This window comes from Anthonomus grandis, chromosome 22 (assembly GCF_022605725.1).
Source record: "Anthonomus grandis grandis chromosome 22, icAntGran1.3, whole genome shotgun sequence".
Lineage (NCBI taxonomy): Eukaryota > Metazoa > Arthropoda > Insecta > Coleoptera > Curculionidae > Anthonomus > Anthonomus grandis.
Window position 1 is genome coordinate 40,644,711 of NC_065567.1, and position 17,258 is coordinate 40,661,968.

Here is a 17,258-nt window from a genome sequence, read left to right on the forward strand (position 1 = left end):
ATAACTCAAGCACCAGATAATAAACACATGGGCAAAATTCATAACAGCAATATCGATTGCCACATTAAATACCCACTACAAAATTCTGTGTGCCCCCAAATCCATTTCTGAACGGCACTAGAATATATCTTACAGCATATACAGCCATAATCTAAAGCTTCGATAGAATTTGTTTTTCAATTGACTCACCCACATAAATATCCAAATTAATTTGAGGTGAGGAAGGATACCTTCGTATAGTCCTCTAATAATCCGACCATGGTCGAGACCACACCAACAAACAAACAAATCTACTATTGGTTTTTCATCACAGCATTCTGTGATAAAAAAAAATTAGACAAAATCCAATAATGAACAGTAATGTTCATCCTCTGTCAGGTTCACTGACCCCGAGAAGGTAAATAGGCCAAAAATATAACCTCAAACAGTCAAAGTTGACAATGGGTTTATAACCACCACTAGGTTATAACAACCCACAAAATACGGCCAAAAAAAAATAGTCAAAACTGACATAAAGTGTATACTCATTTACGGAGTATGACAACCATCAAAACATAGCCCTCGGCTATAAAAATTAAAAAGTCAAGTTTATGACATACTGTACATAACCACTAACAGGTTGTACCCAAAAAATGAAATATGGTCCAAATGACCAGATTATAACATCAAAAAAATAACAAATGGTAGAAATTCCAGAATGATGTCAATATTAGAAACAGGAATCTAAGTGATGATAACAATATATACATAATTTCCTAATACAACTATTCCAAAGAATCGTAATCATCATCAAGACCATTATTAAAAGGCTTTAAGTCTTTAATATGCCATTTACCGGCATTAGAACCATCTTCATTAGACAAAATATAAACCAGATTTGACAACTTTTTGCGGACAATACTGTGTACATACTTGGGAACTAGTTTAGAAGTAAACTTATCAACAGCGCTAGATAAAACTTTATTCTTACGCCAAACATGATGACCTACATTAAATGAGACATCTCTCTTACGCAAGTTGTAAGCTTTAGAGTTTCTCTCATAGGCAGTATGAAGTTTATTTTTTACCTCTGTAAATATCTCTTTCAAACCTTTCAGGTTCTCAGCATAAGTATTCCTATCTCCTGGGCAAATTTCCTCATCAATTTGAATATCCGTTCTAATTAACGTTCGTATAATAATTTCCTGATAAAGGAATATGCCTCCCATAAACTAAAAATGAAGGGGTGAAATTCGACTCCTTCAATATACGGACAAAACTTTTCAATATTAAAAAGGACAGCCAAGCACTCTCGCTCAACAACAGAATAATTTCTGTCAGTTTTAGTGAGAGACCTGCTTGCATAAGCAATAACCTTTTCTTTTCTTCCCCATCTATCATCTGAGTCAATACTCCTCCTAAACCTGTATCACTGGCATCACTCTGAACAACAAATCTCCTTGAAAAATCTGGTTGTGAAAGGATTGGTGACGAAACTAACAACTGCTTTATTTTGATAAATGAAGCCTCTGCGGCATCAGTCCATATAATTGATTGACCCTTTTTCCGTCCTTTAAGTAGATCATTAATAGGAGACATCAAAGTAGAAAAATCTTTGATAAAACGGCGATACCAGGAGCAAAGTCCTACAAAACGCTTAATTTCCGTAGTCGTCTTTGGACGAGGATAATTGATCAAAACAGAGACCTTATCTGGATCAGTCCTAAGAGAATTCGAACCCGCGATATAACCTAGGAATTTTAAAGAGGTTTTAAATAAATCACATTTTTCTAAATTGACCGTAAGTCCAGCCTCTTGCAATTTTTGCTTAATTTCACATAAGAGATTAATATGAGACTACTTGACCAGCAACAGTTCGCTGTTCCTCAGAAAGCTCTTCCAATGAAAACAAACCAGGACAACCACCTATAAAATCCAAAGGGAAATTCTCCAAGACATCAAGCTGATGACCACAAAAATCACTTCTAATATGCCACAAGCTATCATGAAAGTCTACTAAAATTCCAAACTGTTGCAGAATCACAACCAAAAATAAATGCTTGGGACAGAGAAGGTACAACTAAAGCATTCACAATCTCGCAATGATTATTAATATAGACAGGTAAATCAACAGTTTCTTTTACCACCTGCCTTTTACCATCAGCAGTACAAACATTTTTAAGCTCTGTCTTGTTAATTTCTAGTCCCAATTTATTTAAAATACCTAAACCCTTAGAGCCTACAACTGAAGAGGTAGCTTCATAATCAAGCAAAACTGTAATGGGCAAATCAAACAACTTTACATGTATATATGGTCTATTACCTAAAGGTTATTGATGAATAGGGGTGAAATTTGTTCTTGAGAGCAAACTTTATTTTTTATAATAGTAGTTTTCATGAAATCAGAAACCTTAGCAAGCCAATGTTCCCAGCTCAATTTGTTAAAATAGTTAGGTTTAAAATTTAAGTTTTTAAAAGATGTGTTTAATTTACATTTTTTACAATCTTTTACTTTGACATTTGGTTCTCCACATTTATATTTTATTTTTATTCTTCAAATATTCAGATTCTTCAAGTTTTCTGCAAAGCTCAGAAAGTTGAGAAATGGAATTAATTTCTATTAAAGCCAATCTATCAATGAAGTCAGGCAACAAATTATTTTTAACAAACTTAATCTTAGTACATTCTGCTGGCACATGAGAAAGCCTAGCAAAAAGAACCTCCAAATGAGCAATGAAAACTATAGTATTTTCTCCCTTCTTTTGCTTTCTTTTCTTAATTTGATCCCAAATTTCATCTTCTATATCATCATGTAAAAAATCTCTTTTTAATTTATTTACTAGGGAACACCAATCACCAACAGTTGACTTGACACTCCTAAACCACACAAATGCATCACCAATAAAAAATTCTGCTGCAGACTGAAATAATGTATCCTCAGATACATCTCGAGCCTGAGCCAATTCAGTTAAGGTTTCCAAAAAATTATAAAGTTTACGAGAATCTCCATTAAACTTAACTTGCCATTCACTAATAGGAACATTTCGAGTAGCACAATGGACTATTGGAGCAGCTACATTTACAACTGGAGTAGAGGAATGAGTTACTGGTTCTGAATCAGCATTGGGAAAAAATTTGTCAAAAAGATCAGCTTCAAGACCTAGACAAGTGGCTGTAATTTCCTGACTATAAGCTTGAATTTCTTCAGCTTTTTCTTCAAACATAGGAATTCTTTTAGCCCTACCAGCTGCATGAGACAAACGAGATTTCATTTGAGCAACAGTTGAATCAGAAGCTATACCCTCAAATTCTTCAATGACACTTGCAATGGAATCTAAACTCTTTTTAATGTCTGCTCTTTCCTTATCATAATCTAATTTAACTTCCTGTAAAGTTATGCTAGATCCCGGAGAAGCTTGTTCCTTTTTTAGAATTCTCAATAAAATCCTTCTTTTGTCAGCAACATTCCTAACAGTAGCAACTGAACGAATTTTCAATTCATAATCCAGTTCATGTTCTAACAAATGATTAGGTTGGAAATTATACAAATCCATGGTGTCAAAAAAAATTGATCTAAAGAATTAAAATTAAATCCAAAAAAAAATTAAATGTCTGAAATGACCTCACCTAAGAAACTTGATGGCATGAAATGAAATTGATCTAGGTTGATTTTATATGACAAAACAATATGAGACCACAATATCTCTCAAAAATTGTAGAATTAAAACAATGTCAGTGGCACAATGATGCATAAACCTTTGTTTAAGGAATGACTTTAAAAAAATTGTACAGACAAATTTAAACTTTTAGTGAGCCAAAACTAATGTTTTTTCTAAATATGGAATTGCTTAATTGTTCAAATTAAACACAATTGTAAATAGTCTGAGTTGGTTCTACTCTGTAGATTTGAAAAATTGCAGTATTAAATGTTACTGTATGTAATAGCACTCATTAGTTTTGGGTATATCAAAATTGAAGAATAATAGTTTTAAAACAATTTATTAATCTGTATCACCTTGTATAACACATGCATATGTTACTCATAAATTATATTCCTTCCAAAAACTATAAGTCAGAATAGCATTTCAAATCCTAAATACATTTGCCATATAGAAACCTAAATGAAGTGGTGACACCATGTATAGTTAAAATGTGAATTTCCACAACTATCCAAAAAAATTTAAATTTACTCAGCAATACTTCCGGAATCCAGAATAATAAAGGAAGTGAAATGTTTACAAGTATAAACTTCTCAAGGTTTAATTTAAAGATATTTATAATAAATATTTTACTTTTCTAATTGTGATCCATTACAATTCAATCCATTACAATCATTAAAGATATCTTGTCCCTAAAAAACTATTAAAATCCTCTTAATGTCCCTGAACACTATGCAAGTAAGTACATACTTTCTTATACACCCAACATATACTCAACACACTGTATTGTCACAAATTGTCAAATCATAGTCCTTAACAAGGATACCTCGAAAAACAATAAATATCATATATAAACACTTTCCTAGCAAGGGTTTTCCTCCAATTTGTATACACTCTGTATACCAACAATTACTAATAAAATTATGGCCAATAAATTATAACCAAAGTTGATATTTGCATTACTCAAAAACATTAAGCATTACTTGAGATTCAAAGCACTCTAAAACTCCACCCATCAATATTTTGAAAAAATTAAGTGATTCTTAAAATAGATCAATAAAAATAGCCAATCTGGGCCCCACGTTTATGGGCGTCATTTTCTACGGCGTTAACTTTACAGTGTTACTATTTTGCCAAGAGTTTGCAGTTGATTGATATTGGAGGCTTGGGATTGTTCGAAGCTTCACTTATGACTGGCTATTAAAAAATATAATCTTGATTATAATTATTAAATAGAGGGCGCCACTTAGTTTTTTTTTTTTATAAATGAAAGAAAACTAAGAAAAAAGATTTGGTATATAGGTATCAATTAACAATTAAATGACCCTGGATAAAGTAGATTTAAAGAGACAAAAGAAAAATTATCTTAACAATACAACCAAATTATATTTACATCAAAGATAAGCATACACCTCATGTTCTAATCTGTTAAATGTTAATAATTTACTATAAATTAAAATATGAATAATGTTGATATGATTAAAATAAGTTTGACAAAAGTAATATTTAAATTATGATTAAGCTACTAGGTAGATTTCAGCACTTGAAAAATAAATTGCAATTATTAAAGTTTTTAGAAAATATTTGTATTACGCAGGGGAAAGTTCATGAACCTTTTTTACCTAAGGCATATTAGCCTTAACCGAGTTATATCTACTTAACTACCAAAAAAGGTACTGAAAAATACTGAACAAAAAATAACTAAAAGTATAGATACAAAATTGACTTATTAAATTAAGATATTGATTAATTATTTGTAGCAATAAATTAAAATTAAAGGTATATTAACAAAAATTTAAATAAGTGAGAGAAATCTATGGTTAATAATATTTAAATAAATGGAATAAACTGGCCTGTATATTCCTCCAAGAAATGAACGGCTGGCCTCCAAAATCGAGGCTGTGAATGTATGCCATTTGTAGCTTAGCTATCCGGACTGGGAATATCTAATACTAGCTCTAACTCTGGCTCCAGCTCCACAGCTTACAGCAATTTCCCGGGGAAATCAAAATCCTGCCGCCATCAACAATTGAAGAAGAATAAAGAGGAAAACGGAAAAGTAAAACCCTAAAACAACGATTGCCATTGTATTCACTGTGGATAAAAATGAAGGGCGTTCAAAATGTGACACACTCACATCAAAATCTCGGGCATCCTGCACCAGAATTATGAAATAAACAGTTCCCTAAAGGAACAAGATTAAGGACTATAAATTATAAACCATATTCCTGCTTTCTCCCACTGGCCACTTCCTGCTTCACACATTTCGGAAATAAAAAACTGGCCTTTTACGTGCGCTTCTACCTGCGACACGGGAACAAGTCCTCGAAAAATGGATGCAGTACCGACTAAATAAGTTACGACCCCACCTCTCGCCTGAGCTGTCAATGTCAATCCAATCAGAGAAAACATCAATCAAGACCAACCAGATCGATAAAAGAAGTTGACTGAAATTATTAATATAATTATTGAAATTAATGAAATATCAATGGAGCGTAAGTGAAAATAAGAGTAGAAAAATAAAACGCTACAAGACAAAATTAACTTTATACATAGATATCAATATCTAAATAAATTTCAAAATGCTTTAAAGGCAATAAAAAATTAGTAATTTCATCTATCTACCTAATATCTATATTAAAAAAACATAACTATACTTTTATTTTATTAATTGAAACTTCCTTTTTTAAAAACAATACGTTTAATTAAAAAGAAGAATACAATTAAAGCAACTTACAAACTAACATGGAGTTTGCTTAAAGACTACCGTTTAATGACTAATTTGCGCCTGCAAAGCAACTGGTATATATATAAAATAAATGCTGAACAAGCTGGATGAAGCGAAAGAGAATGAATAAAAATATACATAGGCATAAATGGCCATATAACTCCTCCCCTCTTTAGGTCTCAGAAAACCGGGGTTGGTTTTTGAGGGATGTTAATTCTATGTCCATTTTTACATTATTCCTATGTTTCCTACAATAGTAATAATACATACATGCTACAAGAATAATTATAATAATTATAATTATCAATAATGTGATTGATAGTCCTGAATTTACAATATCGAAATCTTTCAGAGGGTGTACAGATAATCGCTGAGCGTTCTCTAAATCTTCTTTTATGTTTTCAAGATTGATTTCTGTAAGTTCCAGAGGTTCAATATTTTGTACTAATTGATCGTCAATAGTTATTGAAGGCAATTTAAGTCTTAGACTAATAGTTTCTGGTTCTTGTGAATCATAAACCTTGTCTTTAATTTTTACATTGCATTCCGAAGGAATAATAAGGGATGGTTTATTAAGTGTTTCAATGCTGTGTTGATTTGGACATGTAAGGTAAATGTTTTGTTCTAGAGCTGGAATTACTATGATAGAATTATCACTTAATTGTGTAGCAGATGTATCTGTGTATTTAACAGGTATCATAGGGCAATGGCTTGTCAAGTTAATAGTTTGAATGATACAAGGTTCATTCTGACTCAATAGGTAATTTTGGCATAAAAACATGTCTTCTATTTTATAACAACTTTCTTTCACGTTGTAAAAATCATTACTTGATCTTAATAGATAGGGGTTGTTAATTTTTACTATTTGCCTATTAATGGGAATTGGATAAATGTGATAAAACATATAGGGATTATTAGATATTAAAGGGATCCCTACGTAAAATATGATTAGGTCGTTTTTTATGGTTACATCCGCATGTGCGACTTCATAATATTTGATAATATTATCAAAAGGAATTCTGGTTTTTGGGTCAAGTTTCATAATGATGTCATTTAACTGCTGATATTTAAAAATGCTATGGTGCATGATGTTAATTTCGGCGAAGGTTATCGCGGTTTGTACATTGTTGTACGTCTCATATAATATGCGAATATTATTTTCTACATTGTCGAGTAAGAGAATAAAATAAGATGTTATGGTGGCGGATTGTGTTAACTGTTTCAAATCATTGACCTGGGTCATTAACTTTTGTTGATTGTTTTTAATATTACTCAGCTGTAAGTCTATATCTTTGGTTAAATTTTTAACAATGGTCTGGGTTAAAGAAATATCATGGTGTAAGATATTTTGATTGTCTTGCAGGGTTTTAATATATTTATTATAACGTTCTGCATCATCATCGTCTAGGGTTCCAAACAAGAACTTTTGAGCTTTACCAATAATATTAAATAATCCTCTTTTAAATCTCGTTTGTGGTGTGGTATAATGTTCAATAAATAATTCAATCGATTTTATTTGATCGAATAAGTTATTTGTTCTGGTTAAGAGTAATTTATATAGGGAATAATAGGGTGATGTTACGCTAATATTGCCAAGGGTCTTATTGATTTGTAATAGGGTGGATTTTGTTATATCTAGGCAATCCTTCATATTAGTTAAATTTACATGATAGTATACATGATGGTAATTGGTAACTATATAACTATTTCCTTGATAGACTGGCAGCAAGGGATTGGTTAATTCTTCTATTTTATATTGAGCGTCTATTCCGATTAGTAGTGGAAGTAATAAGATTATTACAATCCTCATTTCCGTTCCTGAAAAATAATTACGAACGTCGTTTAATATTTTTAGGATGTCTTTGACCTTTAAATTTGGTTATTTTATATTTTGGTTGTAACTTCTGAGGTAATTTCCGCGGAGTACCTACTAATTGATTAGTAGCTTCGGGAATTTCTGGCTCATTTTCGCGTTTCTTGTTTAGTTTAGATAGAACATTTGCCTTTTTAGCATTTAATTTTGAATTAATATTTTCATTTAATTCTTTGAAAATTTCGGCAAGTTCATATACGTAATCAGTTTGCATTTGGTTAATATCTTTTTCGAAATTTAACTGATAGTTCAAGTTTCCTTTAAGAATTTGAAACGGAGTATACTCGTGTGAAGAGTGGATGCTATTATTATAATTTAATATTGCTATATCTACTAATTCTTGTATAGTTTTACTTCTATGATCATTTCTAAGAGCAATAAGGCTTTCCTGAAGGGTTGAGTGGAATCTTTCAACAGGTGAATTCGAGTTGGGGTTATAAGGGGTGGTGAAGTGTAGTTCGATTCGATAAGTTCTACATAAATCTTGAATTAGATTACTCTTAAAAGATGTTCCGTTATCTGTTGTAATTTTACAGGGGGTTCCGTGATGTGAAAAGTATTTTATTAAACTTTGACATATCTCTATAGAGGTTTCGTTTATAGGATATGCTGTTGCGAATTTAGAGAAATTATCGATTAGGGTTAAATATTTTTGTCCAGATATGGAATAAATATCCATGTAAATATGTTCAAGAGGTTTTAATCCTGTTGGTGTAGGCTTATAAATTACTTTATATGGATGTCGATCGTATTTTGTCTTTTGACATGTTTCACATGTATTTACCAAATTAATTACATCACGCTCTAAGCTTGGCCAATAATATCGTTGTTTGATATTTTTAATATTTTCCGTAATTCCTCGATGTGAAGTTTTCGTCGTGTGGTATCTCTCGATAACTTCTTTTTGTTCATCAGGGGTTAAAATGTCTTCTAATAGGGTGTTTGAAATTAATAACTTATACGCGTTATGCTTAAACGTTTCCTGAAATATTCTTATGACAACTGGTTCTAATTCTTTGTTTTGAAAAAACAAACAATAAGTATCGGGTGGTAAGTTGTCTCTGAATAGGATTTGTATTTCATTAGTTATAGGGTTGTTATTTATAAAAATTATAAATCTCTTTTTTGTTTCAAATAATCGATCTTTCTGTATGTATGGCTTTTCTTTAGTTGTCCATTTAAAAATTATTTGGTTTTTAAATGTATTTATCGATTTATTTACATATGGTGCTTCTAAGATTGGGTCTTCTTGTGACGTATGCACCGTATCTGTTTCTGAGTTGTCTTTCTTGTATTTATCCTTTTCTAGTTGTTCTAATGTCAACTTTTCCAATGAACTAGCTGTGTCTGTTTCTGAATTATCTTTTCCTGGTATGTCTACTATTTCCTTTTTACTTGTAGTAGGTTTTGGTGATTCTTGTTGTGGTAGGTTAGGTAGTTCATTAACCTTTGGTTGATCAGCTGGTCTTAATAAAACATTAGAGATTATATTTATTTTCTTTTTTTCTTTCTTTTTCTTTGGTCGTTCAAATAAGTTTTCTTGTGTATCAAAGAAATGTTTTATCTTATCATGCCATGTATATTGGTCGTAATCTTCGTTATCTTCACAAGTTGCTGACATATGCGTGGGTGATGGTTTTCTTATTTCCATAGGATGAATTTCTCTTGGTGGTCTAGAAAGTGCATCGGCATTGACGTTGTGTTTTCCTTTTTTATATTGGATGGTATATTCGTATTCTTGGAGTTTTAATCGCCATCTTATCAATTTTGAATTTGGTTCCTTAATCGAAAATAGCCACTGTAGTGGTTTATGATCTGTCACGATGGTAAATTTTCGACCAAATAAATATGGACGGAAGTATTTTGTTGCCCATACAATTGCCAATAATTCTTTCTCTATTGTGCTATAATTACATTCTGCTGTGTTTAGCGTTCTACTTGCATAAGAGATAGGTAAATCTGATCCGATGGATCCTTGAGATAAAATTGCTCCATTTGCATATTCTGATGCGTCAGTTGTCAAGATGAAAGGTTTATTAAAATCGGGGTACTGCAATATTGGATCGTTTGTTAAAATGTTTTTGCATAATTCAAAAGATGTACGAAATGCCTTATCGTGGACTATTTTTGCGTTCTTTTTTAAGCAGTTTGTCAATGGTTTTGTAATTTTTGCGAAGTCTTTTATGAATTTCCTATAATATCCAATGAGACCTAAGAAGGATTTGATTTCTTTTGGTGTATTTGGTATTTTAAAGTTTTTAACAGCTTCTATTTTGCGAGGGTTGGGTTTAACACCTTCCGCAGTTACTATATGTCCTAAGAATTCGACTGTTTTTTGTAGGAATTCTGACTTATCTAGTTGTATTTTCATGTTGTGCGACATAAGTCTTTCAAATACTAATTTTAAGGAATTCATATGTTCTTGTAAGCTGGTAGAGAAAATTATAATATCATCCATGTAAACTAAACATATTTTTCCTAATAAACCACGTAATATGTTGTCCATTGTACGTTGAAATGTAGCAGGTGCATTACTTAATCCGAATGGCATACGTGTGTACTCATAATGTCCATGTTCGACATTGAATGCAGTTTTTGGGATGCTTTTAGGGTCCATTTCTATTTGATGGAAGCCGCTAGCAAGGTCTAATGTGGTAAAGTAGTTGCATTTTCCTAATTTGTCCAATATATCAGTGATGTTAGGTATTGGATATCTGTCACTGATCGTCTTCTCATTCACTTTTCTATAGTCAATCACCATTCTCCATTTCTTTTGTCCTGTTGCATCTAACTTCTTTGGTACTATCCATACTGGTGAACTCCATGGCGAATTAGATGGTTGAATTATTCCGCTGTCTAACATTTGTTCTATTTGTTTGTTTATTTCCTCTTTATGAATATAGGGATACCTGTAATTTTTTGTATATACTGGAATTTCATCTTTGGTGTTTATAACGTGTTTAACTTGACTAGAGAATGTTAGTATGTCTCCAGGTTTATGTAAAATACTACTATATTTGTTAATTAATTTAAAGAGTTGTTCTCGTTCCTCTTTATTTAGGTGTTCATGACGTAACAAGGTTTTTAAATCTAATGGTTCTGTACATTTAGATTGACTAGAATTTTCGCCTATTTGTATATTAAAGATTTCAAAGTTGTTAAGTTCAATTGGTTCAATCGGAAATCCATTATCTAAATTTCCTTCTAAAGCTATGTATCTTTTCGAACGATTATAAATATCTACAGTATAGGAACTTTCTTTAATTGTAACAAGAGTGGGTTGAATTTCAATTTCACCGTCAAAGTAATATGGAACAAACCATGTTGTATCTTCAGGTAAATTTGTCTTAATCGGGGTTTTTTGTATAGTCTCTGGTGGTATTTCGACAATAAATTTTTCAAAATCCTGTCTATACTTAAATGGAATAGTTAAATAATCATTGTATAGGGTTTGATTTTGTAGATCGATATTTAGATTTAATTTACGAAGATCTTTTATACCTAAAATTCCGTCAAAGTAATCATGAAAAGAGTATAGAATAAATTCGATGGGTTCTGAAATAGCAAAGCTTGCGAATAAGGGTATAAGAGCTTTATATTTAGCTTTTTGCGAACCTGTACATGTTTGCAGGGTGCTAATATAAGGTCTTATGGTTTCTGGGAAAAACATTTCTACTATGGAGGGTCTAAGTAATGAAGCATGTGAGCCTGTATCTATTAATAAACGAATCTTAGAATCAGGGCTCTTGATTTCTATAAAGGGTAGTTTATTTACTTGAAAGCTATTTAATGTTAGGCATGGTTTTGTTTCTCCGAGGCTTGGATATGAAAATTTTCGAATTGATCTGTTAGATCTTCTTCATAAGATTGTAATTGATTATTATCGAGGTTTTCATATTCTTGCTCATAGTCACAAAAATCAGAAAAATTAGGGTTATCATGATTAATTGAGTAATCATCTTGAGGGTAAGAGAAATTTAAATCAGTATTTTCAAGATGAGCTAAATCGTGTCTCATTTGAGGTTGAGGAATTTTTCTTGGTTGAACACTCACTCCGGACATAGGTTTTGAAAATTGAGATTTATCTGAGGTATATTGTATACCTGACATTGGTTGTGGAAATTGATTTTTATTTTGTTGAGGGTTTCTTTGAGAGAAATTTTGATTTTGTGGACCTTGGGGTCTAACAAAGTTTTGATTCTGTTGTCTATAATTGGGATTAAATGGTCTATAATTACTATATTGATTCTGAGGTTTTGGAATCTGACTCGGGTAATGTTTATTTTGATTGTGATTGTGTTGTGTTCTTTGTATATTATTTTGAGGTTGATTTAAAGGTTTTTGTGTATTTTGTTTGTGTGGGTTGTGATTTTGTAAATAGTTATTTTTAAAATGGTTCTGACTGATTAATATTTCATAATTAGTAATTATGTCAATTGCCTGATCTAGAGTTTGAGGGTTTTGCACTATCAATAATGTTCTTAATTCACTAGAGATATTAGCAAGAAGATTTTGAGTTGCTGTTAGCTCGTTTTGATTTATAAGTATAGTTCTGGCTTCTATATTATTTATTTCTGAACAAATTTTATTATTAATTTTATTTACTAAAGCTTTTATTCTTTGAATGTAGTCATTTGTTGACTCATTCTTTCTAGTAAGGAAAATCAATTGTTGTTGTAGATTTGCTCTAGTTATAGGGTCACTAAATTTTTATTGTAAGGCTAATTTAATTTCATCCCACGAATTCAAATCGCTTCTAGTAAGTAAAAAGTTTTTCGCTTCTCCTATGATTTTACTCTTAATGGCTAAAATAACATATTCCTGTTGCGATGGATCTGCATTGTAATATCTTGTGTGAAATAAGTTAATTTGGTTAATGAAAGTATCTAACCGTGATGGCGTACCGTCAAACGTTTTCAAAAGGGTTACAGTGGATCGCAAAGCATCAGCCATATTGTTATTATCTGATTTCGAATTAAAATCTAAATTATTTACAGTGGAACTTTCTGCAAAATTTTCGTTATTTACAAGACCTAGGGTTACTAAGCTATTCGCAGAAATTTCAGCGTATTGTTGTTCTAAACCTAAATTGCTAGAATCGTTTTCAAAAATTGTAGTTTCAGTACTACGACGACTAACTCTTGGATAAGTTATATCACTTAACCGATCATTAAATTTTTTCATTTATAAAACATGTGTTTCAATCTTAATTAACAAGATGTACAACTATAAGAAACAATTCTGTAAACACTTACAATTGAAAATTTCTCAGTTTCGTTCTTGTATCAACCGTCTGCTGCTGCTGCCGTAGATGGTTGTAGTGGACACTAGCATACGCCAAATTGTCCTACTGGCCTCTCACAATGGCGAACCAATAATTGAGATGATCTGCCAGGAGCCAAAAATGTAGTCTTGTTGCCTGAGATGTTCTAGATCCTTCTTTAACTGTTGAAACAGACGAGCGTTGAACTCAATCGATCGGATGCTATCACACACACTAAGTATCTAGTACTACTGACTATAAGATACTGGTAAGCACTGATAACTATCACTTAGCACTGACACTAGCACTCACGTACTCACTGAGTATTCGCGTACTCAATTTTCGTGTTACTCGAAATGGATCAACTTTTTCGCTCTTAAAGGATCCTACCGACTGCGCCACTTTTATTTTATTAATTGAAACTTCCTTTTTTAAAAACAATACGTTTAATTAAAAAGAAGAATACAATTAAAGCAACTTACAAACTAACATGGAGTTTGCTTAAAGACTACCGTTTAATGACTAATTTGCGCCTGCAAAGCAACTGGTATATATATAAAATAAATGCTGAACAAGCTGGATGAAGCGAAAGAGAATGAATAAAAATATACATAGGCATAAATGGCCATATAACTCTATATAGGTACATTTAAAAATATAAATATTTTGGTATTTTACGCACACTTTCACATTCAAGTTTTTATTAGGTTAATATCTATAAGATCCCCTATTCTACGTTTATGATTATGGTAACCCTATGATGTGATGTTATGAAGGTATCGGTACTTACTTGTGAAAAGATCGGCTGGAATCACCTTTTTATCATGATACGGCACAAACGAGACAAGTTTTTGCCATCCTAGCAATTTAAAAAAACACTAAAATGTGGCCTTTTTCCTTTTTAAACCAAAAATTAATGAAAATACACGCATTCCGAAAATAAACAAAGAGGCCGTTTGACAGATGACACTACGCGTATACTACGAGTCGAACATGGTGCAGTGTATCGAGTAGACGCATGTGCGTGCTCTCTGCTTGTTTTAGTTAAATTTCAGTGTTATTCGCAGAATTTTTGCGTTTAATGTGTAGTTCTCTTTGATTTAATTTCCCCATAAGTGCGTTTTTTTTCTGTGGAAAAGAAGACCTGTGTAAAGATGCCTCCAAAACCAGCCGTAACAATAACAAGCCTAAATGCTCGAGTCGAAGACATGGCGGCGGAATTTACTAAGACTATGGAAGCCTTTAAATCGCAACTCAGTCAACGAGGTAAGCCTTCTACTGTCGACTTAAGTAATGAGGATCAAAACCTATTAGCAACATTTAACTTATTTGAAAGAAACATAAATGACTCCTTGGATTCATTAAAAACTGACGTTATGCTGTTAAAAAAGGAGCAAGAAATTATTAGGCGCCATATTGACAACTTTCAACTTAAATCAAACAAACATTCTCTTCTTTTTCATGGACTCAAGGAAGATTCAGTTAATGACGTATATACTTCTGTAATAAATGTATTAAGTAACAAACTATCTGTGAATTTATCAAAAAAACGACATAAGCAATTGTTACCGCTTAGGCAGAAAGGATGCAAAACATTCCAATGATCGGCCCAGGCCTCTGGTTATTAATTTTTGTCAACAATGGGCGCGCGACCTTGTGTATTTTAATAAAAGGAAACTGAAAAATAGTCCATATTTAATGTCGGAACTGTTAACTCCGGTAAATCTGCGAATTTTTAAAGGAGCGAAATCGATTTACGGCAACTCTACCTGGACTTTTGGTGGTCTAGTGTACTTTGTTGACTCTAGTGGTGTGAAAAAGCTGATAAAAAGTGAATCTGAATTACCGACTTCTGAAGGGTCGTAAATTAAAAGTAAGAAATCGCCCTTTCTCTAATTTGTACTAGTGATATTATTATTGTTACTAAATATGTACTGTTTGTTGTATGTCATACGTGTATTATCAGGGTACTAGTTGTTTTTCATTCTTTAAATTAACCCTAATATTGTAACAAAAGGGCAAGGTTTTTATTGCAGGGTTCTGTTTTTCTTTTTGTATTAGTATTTATATTTAATGGGGATTCCGCATTGGATAACTAAATTTAATATTTAATATGCAGTACTGTATTTTTTGGGAGTTTTTTTTTTCCCTTTCTTTTTTCTTTTGCATCTTCACGTACTTTTTTCTTTTGGGTATAATATTGTTAATATTATCTTATAAATATTCATTTAACGATTTATAGATTTGAGGAAAGTCTATCTCTAGTACTTCTAGATTTAATTACTGGTGTAAAACACTAAAATGAAAATCTTTATTTTTGTTTTGAATTAAAGGAATATATACTGTATGTATTTTTTTTTGAAGCATTGAGCAGCATGAAATAAACTTATCGATTGTAGGGAGAAAGAGGAGAGAACTAATTGGGGTCATACAGGATTGTTTATAATTCTGCTGTTAGGTAATATTATTAGTAGATTTTGGTATAGACAAATATTGTTGAGCCTTTTTAATACTATTAATTCTTTCTAATTTTGTTTGTGTGAGGGGCAGCTGATTACAAAGGTATACATATAGATACATATATATATATATATATATATATATATATATATATATTTTTTTTTTTGTTGATTGATTTTTATTTGTGAGTCGAGACATTATTATATTATTGTGTATTTCTAGCAGCGGCGATATGTTTTTTTTTTTTTTTTTTTTAAGATATCATTGAACTGACAATGAAGATTGCACATTTAAATGTCCGGTCCATATTCACTGGATTTCATGATTTTTCCCTTTTAGTCCAACAAAACAACTTCGACATAGTCATGGTAACTGAGAGTTGGTTAACGCCTAATACAAATCTTGAAATATTTAATATAGCTGGTTTTAAAGCCATTCGTAAAGATAGAGAGCATGGTAGAGGAGGTGGAATCTTAGCATATATTAAAAATACTATTCCCTATAATAAAATAGACTTTGATATTCAAGTAAGCAATTCTCTTGAGCATTTATTTATAAAGTTAAAAATTCGCAATCAAACGTACTGTATTGGAGTCTGCTACAGACCACCTAAGTCTAATATAACATCATTTGTATCAGACATTGATAATATTATGTCTTACATATGTACAAATTTTGATAATGTTATTTGTGTTGGTGACTTTAATGTAAATTTTTTTAACATTCCTAATCCAATTCTTACGTGCTTGGAAACATACAATTTAATACAAATTATTAATGAACCTACTCGTATAGCATCCACTTCAAGTACCTTGGTTGATCCTATTTTTATTTCTAAGTCATTGAGTCTCAAAGATTGTGGAACAGTTAATGCAGATCTAATTTCCGATCATAGACTTACATACTGTGAAATTTGTGCTCCTAAAATTAAAGTCACCCCAAAAATGTTAAATTACCGTTGTTTTAATACCTTCAATTATCAAGACTTTCTTAAAGACTTTCAGTCTTTGGAATGGCACTCTATAATAACAGAGAACAACATTGATGTTAAAATTAATATTTTAAATAGCTTTATCTTAACATTGTTTGATATGCATGCTCCACTAAAAACACGAAAAATCACAAAACCAAAAGCTGAATGGTTGACACCCAATTTAAGAATGCTTATTAGTGACAAAAATAAAGCATTACAAACTTTTAAATCCACAAAAAGCATTCAAAATTGGAACAACTATAAACAACTTAGAAATTTATGTGTTACTATGATTCGCCGGGAAAAACAAAACTATCTAAATC